Source organism: Eutrigla gurnardus (assembly GCF_963514095.1).
Source record: "Eutrigla gurnardus genome assembly, chromosome: 6".
Taxonomy (NCBI): domain Eukaryota; kingdom Metazoa; phylum Chordata; class Actinopteri; order Perciformes; family Triglidae; genus Eutrigla; species Eutrigla gurnardus.
In genome coordinates, this window is record NC_139920.1 from 28,731,451 (window position 1) to 28,739,939 (window position 8,489).

Sequence of the window (8,489 nt, forward strand, 5' to 3'; positions counted from 1 at the left end):
AGGAAATGAAAAGAACAGAGAGAGAAGGACTGGGGAAGCAGGCCCTTATAAGGCGTTGGCACCCGGGCCCAGGTGCACGCCAATTGAGGCCAATCAATTATGTCACTGCTCCCCAGTCCTAGAAACAATTAGAAAACAGAATGAAATAGGGGACAAAGCAAACAACAACCAACCATAACCAATAACCATAGAACCTAAGAGTGAACAACAAACTACTATAAGACACAATATACAGGGAACCGTCACAGTGTCGGCCCAAACAGCTGTACCTGTCCTCCCGGCTACCCTGGACCAGGCTGCTCAGGTGCAAACATCATTGTAGAATATACTGACGTCACAGTTATTTGCCGTTGCTGTGAGATAACGGATCGGTGTCGACTGTGTTCTTCAGCCATGTGCTCCCCACCCTGCGCCCATGGAGGTACCTGCATGCGCTGGAACAAGTGTCTGTGTCCTCCCGGCTGGACCGGAGCCGGCTGCCACACAGGTACGTCACCTCTGCTGCCACACTTCTGCACCAGCGAGCACTGCAGAGACTCATTGACATTCGTTCTCCCTGTCTCAGCGGTGTGTGAGCTGCCCTGCGCCAACGGCGGCCGCTGTGTGGGGCCCGATACCTGCCAGTGTCCCTCTGACTACACCGGCCCCCAGTGCCTCCTACGTGAGTAAACAACACCACCATCTGGCATCCGTTAAACCGGGTACTTCTTTTTTTTTTATAACTCTTTTTATTGAAAAATCAGGGATCAGCATCCATAAATTGACAGTATGGTTACAAAAGATTTTTCTTTTTTCACACTTGAACACATTTAAGGCCGCTAAAGTATGATAGAAAGGGTTCCCAAACAACTCGGAATTTGTCTGAGCATCTAATAGCAAATTTGATCTTTTCCAAGTGCAAAAATAACATTACATCCTTCAACCACTGAGAGACAGAAAGTGGTGCACTTGACTTCCAAAGAAGTAAAATTTGCCTTTGTGTGACAAATGCTATAATGTTCTGTTGGTTCTTGGTTAAGTGTGATTCCTTGTTTGGTACTCCAAATAATGCTGTCATTGCACAGGGCTGTAAAGTAACTCCAAAGACTTTTGACAGCACATCAAATATATCAGACCAAAAACATGCTATCAGATGGCATGACCAAAACATGTGAGTCAAATCTGCCACATTAATGTGACATCTAACACATTTGCTGTCAGTGTTTGGGTAAATAGAAGAGATCTTTGCTCTACTCCAATGCAAGCAGTGGACAACCTTGAACTGAATGAGACTTAGTCTTGCACAAGACGTGCTACTGTTCACTTTCTTTAAAGCGCCGGTCCAGGTGTCTTCTGAGATTTCAGTTCCAAGTTCGTTCTCCCAGTGATTTCTGATCTTGTCCAAGTTGACAGTGTCCCTTTTCATAATAATTGCGTAACAGTGTGTAGTGAAACCCTTCAGAGAAAAAGGAGCCTTCAATATTAACTCCAAAAGTGATTCACTTGGGAGTGTGGGGAATTGTGGGCTGTGGTTTCTAGCAAATTGGCGAGCTTGAAAATAGCGAAATAGGTCCTTTTGCTGGAGCTCATACTTGGAACACAAGTCCTCAAAACAAGAAAAGGATCCATTGATATATAGATCACTAAACCTCTTAATTCCTTTCCTATGCCAAGTGATAAATATATGGTCAAGGATGGCTGGTAGGAAGTTGTGGTTGTTACATAGTGGAGTATAAGCTAAAAGGGTATCCCTCAAACAAGATGCTTTCTGAGTTGAGCCCATATTTTTAATGTAGATATTACCACAAGGTTGGACGTAAACCTGGAGATCTTCATTGGAAGGTTGGATGAAACAAGAGCAAGAAGAGATGATGATATGCATGACATGTACTCCATTTCACACCAATCTGTATCTGCAGACTGAATCCAATATGCTATTTTGTGGAAATTTGCTGCCCAATAGTAAACCCTGAAGTTTGGTAGAGCCAACCCGCCTTCCAGCCTTGATCGTTGTAGGAAGTCCTTCTTAATTCTAGGGATTTGACCTTTCCATATGAATCTAGATATAAGTTTGTCAAGTTTACAGAAAAAAGACTCTGGCAAAAAAAATAGGAATGCATTGACATAGAAAAAAAAATGTTGGCAAAACATTCATTTTAATGCAGTTCACTCTGCCTGCCATGGTTAGATGTAGAACATCCCATCTTTGCAAATCTGAGTTCAATTTAGACATGAGTGGAGCAAAATTTTCATCGAAGATGTTATTAAATGAGGGCGTTATATTGATACCTAAGTATTTAAATCCTGACCTAGAAATATGAAATGGTAGAGCATGGTCTGGGATTTGCATAGCTAGCTTATTTATGGGTAAGCATTCACTTTTCGTTAGGTTAAGTTTATATCCAGAAATCTGACCAAACCTGTGCAACACTGAAATAATCGTATTAATAGAATTCAACGGATCTGATAAGTAAAGCAATAGATCATCTGCATACAACGACAGCTTAGATTCAAATCCCCATCTTCTGATACCTCTTATTGAGGGTGTTGATTTGAGAGCTAGGGCTAGTGGTTCTATGGCAAGTGTGAATAGTAAGGGGCTCAATGGGCAGCCCTGTCTGGTGCCCCTAGACAGAGAAAAGTTCTGAGAGCGGATGTGATTTGTGATAACTGAGGCGTAAGGAGAAGAGTAAAGCAGTTGAATCCACTTGCGGAATGTTTTGCCAAAACCAAACCTCTTTAGGACATAGAAAAGGAAATCAATTTCTACACGATCAAATGCTTTTAAAGCATCTAAAGACACCACAATTTCTGGAACACTGGTTGATGAGGGGCTGTATAGCACGTCCATGAGGTGTCTTATGTTTGAAAATAGATGCCTGTTATTAATAAAACCTGTTTGGTCAGGTGATATGATATGTGGCAGTGATTTTTCCAGACGCGTAGCTAGTAATTTGGAGAGGATTTTTATATCTGTGTTTAAAAGAGATATTGGTCGATATGACCCACACTTAGATGCATCCTTGCCAGGTTTTAATAAAAGAGTTATGGTTGCTTCATTAAGAGACTCAGGTAGTTTGCCTTTTGCCAGAGCATCATCAAACATATCTAAAAGCAGTGGGGCTAGTTGTTTAGAGAATTTTTTATAAAAATCGATTGGGAAGCCATCAGGCCCTGGAGACTTACCATTTTGCATGGCTGAGATGGCAGAGCTTACTTCCCTCAATTCAACTGGTTCATCCAGACATTCCTTCTGATTAGAAGATAGGGTAGGGACTTCTAGATTTTTGAAAAAAATTTCAAACAGTGTTGAATCCTTTAAAGATTCTGAACTATATAAATCAGAGTAAAAATCTTTGAAAATATTATTGATTTTTAATGGGTCTGTTGTGGTCCTCCCTGTTTCATCTTCAATTTCTGATATAATCTGTGCCGCCGACTTAGACTTAAGTTGATGTGCCAAAAGGCGTCCTGATTTTTCTCCCTGCTCATAATATAACCCTTGTGATCTCATAATAAGTCGTTCCGTTTCAGATGTAGATATTAGGTTGTACTGTGATTGTAATGATATTCTTTCCTTATGAAGTGATGCATTTGGGGATGTGGAGTTTTTCTTGTCTAGTTCAAATATGGCTTCAATCAACTGTTGTTTTTGTTTTTTTCTTTCCTTATTAATAAGGAATAATAATAATATGCTATTATTTCTCCTCTAAGGAAAGCTTTCAAGCTTTCCCACAGCAGTGATGAGGACACATCATCAATTCTATTCGTTTCCAGGAATCTATTTATAGCTATTTCAATTGAAGTGCAGAAAGTGTTATCTGACAGTCGTGTGGTATTAAAACGCTATTGAGGTCGACTACTGTAGTTTTGACGAAAAATTAGATTTATTACTATGGGGGCATGGTCCGACTCTACAATGGCTGAGTATTCAACCGTCTCTACTGAATTCAAAAGTCTTCGGTCAATAAAAAAATAATCAATCCTAGAGTAGGTATGATGCACATTTGAAAAAAAAGAAAATGTCTTACTATGGGGATTAAAATGCCGCCATGGATCCACACAAGCTGCCTGGTTGAAAAATTCTGCGAACCTACTAGCCATTTTAGAGAGAGTTTGCGCTTTGGGATTAGACCTGTCTAAGTTAGGATCCATTACGCAATTAAAGTCTCCCCCCAAAATCAACAGGTTAGCTTCAAGGTCAGGCAGCTGAGAGATAACCCTTTGCACAAATCCCACGTCGTCCCAATTGGGAGCATAGATATTAACCATTAAGACGGGAGTGTGGTAAAGTGTCCCTGATACTATAACATACCGGCCTTGTGGGTCAGAAGTGAAGTTGGAAGTGATAAATTGGATTTTTTTGTGCATTATTATTGCTGTTCCCCTTGCTTTACTGTTAAAACTAGAATTAAATATTTGGCCCACCCAGTGTTTCTTTAAACGCAGTTGGTCTGAACTTCTTAAATGCGTTTCCTGGAGGAACGCAATATCTGTTTTCATATTTTTAATATGAGAGAGTATTCTACCTCTTTTTACAGGACCATTGAGGCCTTTAACATTCCAAGACATAAACTTCACGGCTGGGCCGGCGTAATTAGTACTATCACTAGCCATATCCACACATTAGACACACTGATGTGAATAATGTTAGTCTGTATCTCATGACATACCAACCGTCAGTCATACCTAACACCATTGAAGAAGGTGGTACAGAGTAAGAAACAAAAAGCTGACAAACAGCAAGAATACAAATAATGTTAAATGTCCAGTCAACCCATTCATCCCCAGAAAATGCAACCCATCCTAACTCTGCTAGAACAGCAGCACGCAGGACTCGTCCCTCTTCTGAACGCTCCCAAAAGCACATGTTTGAACAGTAACCTCACTCTCAAGAGAGCTCCTGAATAATGACATAGATAAAAAAAAACAACAACAACAAAAAAATAGTGGAGAGGTCCACCTATAACCTTAAATGTTTGATCACAATTAAATGAACAAGTGAATAGTAAACTTACTTAAGCTTAAAGATCACGGACCAAGAAGTGTCCCCTGAAGCATGACTCACAGTTTGCAACAGTTCCCTTTTTCCTCCAATTGCAAATGCACAGCTACATTAGCCATGGCTAGATATGTTGCGCGATCACTCCTGCTCCACCGACTCAGCTGGAGCATCCTCATTCAGGAGGCCTGGGGTTCCCTCAACCCTTTGTGAGTAGAATTTCTCAGCTTCCTCAGGTGTCTCGAACTGCAGTGTTTACTTTCCGTAATAAACACGGAGGCGGGCAGGATAAAGTAGGTTGAACTGAATTCCTTTCTTGTAAAAGGCTCCTTTAACTTTCTTAAAAGCTGCGCGCTTCCTTGACAGGTGGGCGCTGTGATCGGGATAAAATCTCAGGGTGTTTTCCTTGAATATCATCTCGTTCTGCCTTGCCCAGCTCAGGACTCGCTCGCGGTCTTCAAAGTTGTGGAATGCGGCGATTATGGGTCTCGGACTCGTCTGCTTACCCTTCGTAGGTTTCCGTAGCGTAACCCGGTGGGCTCGTTCCAATTTAGGTGGTGAATGGAAAGTGTCTTTAAGAGAGTCGAGACGAACGTGACCATTGTTGGGACCTAACCGTTAGGACTACACAATGCGGCCTACAGAAGCCTACACATGCGGCCAGGACAAAGGGACAAAGGGGATTAAAAACTACACCGCCATTTTAGTTTCACTTCTCACCCAGGTGAGGAATGTGACGTCACAACGGGCGCCCCAGGTGGTCCCCTGGAGCGGCCTGAGCTTTATAAACCGAAGCCGCCCGGAGAACGCTCTCTTATTCACTCTTACTCCGACTCCTACTCTGGCCTCCTCCTACCACCGGCGCAACACCACGTTGCAACGGGAGGCGACCCCCTCCCGCAGCGCACCGCTGCAACAAGAGGAACCAAGCCGGTTCCTGCCGTCCAGCTACCAGACGCTGTCTGAAGTAAGCTGTCTAAATCGCCAAGCCGCGATTATATCGCCGTCCGTGGAAGAAAGAAACACGGACTGTTTTCTTTATTTGAGTTTGATCAACGAGAGGAAACCCGCTCCGCTCTCGTCTGGACGAAGCCGACTCATCACGTCCCCCGCTGACGCCGGGGACTCACGAACCACCGCCGTTACGGAACGCCGTCATCGTCTACCAGTAAGAGGCTATCAGTCTGGGCAGAGACACAAGTGATAGTGTAGGATATGCTTGTAATTCTTGTTAATGTGTTTTAAGTTCTGATCGCGGACCGCCGAGTCCGTTGGTTCATGTGCTGCTGTATTTGAATGCTGATCGTGATCGCCGCTGGGTTGATTTCTGTAACAGTGTTTCCGACTAACCTCCGCCATATTCGCGAGCTCAGAAAGCCTCTACTATCAGTTAAAAGGCCGGTCTCGCGGAATAAACGCCAGTTCATTCACGCGAGCCCGTGTGGTAACGGCACGCTTTCTGTCCCTCCGAATATCGCTCGCGCATCCTCTCTCTCTTTGTTTGTGACCCGCTAACACACACACACACATACACGCCGCACACACGTGTCCTAAGCCAGCTGTTCCCGGCGGGCGCTAGGGACATAGCTACATCTGGTGGCTACATACGGCTATCTCTCTCTCTCTCTCTCTCTCTCTCGCTACTCCGTCAGACCTCAGTGGCTCCGCCCCTGACCGCTGCGAGGAATAGCTCCACCTCTCTCTCTCTCTCGCTACCCCATCGAACCTCAGGGGCTCCGCCCCTGAACGCTGCGAGGAAGAGCTCCATCCGGTGGCCGCCCATAGCCATCTCTCCCTCTCTCTCTCTCTCTCTCGACACGCACGCACGCACACACACACATACGCACACACACACTCCACGTGTGTATCTCCCTTTGTTTAAGCTTAGCTTTGTGTGTTAGGTAGTTAGGTAATAAGGCTTTGTTAATTGCAGTGTTATTGATTGTGATCATTATTACTGATTTTAATAAATCTTATTATATTATAACTAGCGGTCTCTTGTGCTTGTTGTGTATATGTCACTGGATAACAGCAGGTTGTGAAGGCTAGTGCTTGAATTTCACGCCTTTTTAATTGTTCGATTGGTTTTGTACTCCTATGCCAATGATCACGATGATTGGCATGTGAGTATAAAACCTTTATATTGAGACTGAATACAGTTTTAGGTTATCTTTTCCCTGATCCCAGGGTGGTGCCCCGTTTATTCATGATTATATCATGATGATATATTAAATATAATTATTAATACCGATAATCATATTGATATTAATAATTAACTGTTGATAACCAAATCTGCTCCTGCTACAACCCCAACACCATGTTGTCTGCTTTCTTTTCGCTACCTTCTGGCACGTTAATGATGCGAACATTCACCCTCCTGGACCGGTTCTCCAGGTCATCGATGCGGCCCACCAGAGTAGCGTTTAGCTTTTTCAGTTCAGCGATATCTTGCGCAGCCTTAAACAGTGCATCAAAGTTGTCACCTGCTGTGGACTCCACCGCGGCGACCCTCTTTTCCAGTGTATCCACCATCTCTTGGAAATTATCTATAGATGCCTGGATAGGTGCCAACGATGTATTAATTAGATCCGCCATGTCCGTTTTCAGATGTTCGCGTTGCTTTCCCATTTCTGCTGCCAGTAGCGTCCCAAAGTCGTCGGCATTAGCATTAGCAGCAGTCTCCATGCTAGCTAGTTTGCTACTCAGCGTTCGGCTAGATTTCTTCTCAGACTCTTTCTTGGACATGTTTAGTACCCGAAATTAAGCGGTCGTGAACAACAATAAACTTACGAAACTATTACTTCGGTGTAAGGTCGTGTATATAGGCGTTTTCAGGTAGTTATAGTCAATATCTCAGGAGACCCTCTTTCTCACGTCTTGCTCCTACATGTTCCAAACCGGAAGCCAAACCGGGTACTTCTGGGGAATTGCTAGTCATTTCTACCTCCCTGCCTCCAAGCTTGTAGAAAATGTCGTGTTTAGTTTACACATTATATCGCCTAGAATCATTTTCAAACACTGTGTGTGTGTGTGTGTGTGTGTGTGTGTGTGTGTGTGTGTGTGTGTGTGTGTGTGTGTGTGTGTGTGTGTGTGTGTTTTGCAGCCCTGTGCACTCCTGCCTGCCAAAACGGGGGAAGATGTGTGGATGTCAACAAATGCACGTGTGTCGGTGGATGGCAAGGAGCTCGTTGTCAGATAGGTGAAACTACACTCACCATCTGAATCCATCCACTGTTATATGATGGGAACGTTAGTCAGCATTCATTTTACATACGGGACACATGGTCAACCTGTGTTTTAAGGTAGTAAAACAAATATTATCAATAACCACTCATCGTCAAGAGGATTGTCCACTAAGTCCTAATTCAAGCAAAGCAGGAAATATAATGAAAAAACTTTGATGAGGTGGTAACTTTGTTCTCTGCTCCCGGCACCCTGATTTGAATTTGCTTCCATAAGGAGGTTTTACCTCCCTGCAGGAGTCACAAACTGATATGTAAGATTCCAA

At 43.6% G+C, this 8,489-nt stretch overlaps 1 long non-coding RNA gene across 1 annotated transcript; it reads left to right on the top strand.

Moving 5' to 3' along the window:
* The first annotated feature begins 260 nt into the window (after positions 1 to 260).
* LOC311015144 lies at positions 261 to 8,461 on the top strand. The gene is made up of 4 exons (XR_014597331.1): positions 261 to 304; positions 392 to 487; positions 566 to 661; positions 8,085 to 8,461. It is a non-coding gene; the product is annotated as an uncharacterized lncRNA (long non-coding RNA).
* The last annotated feature ends 28 nt before the right edge of the window (positions 8,462 to 8,489 follow it).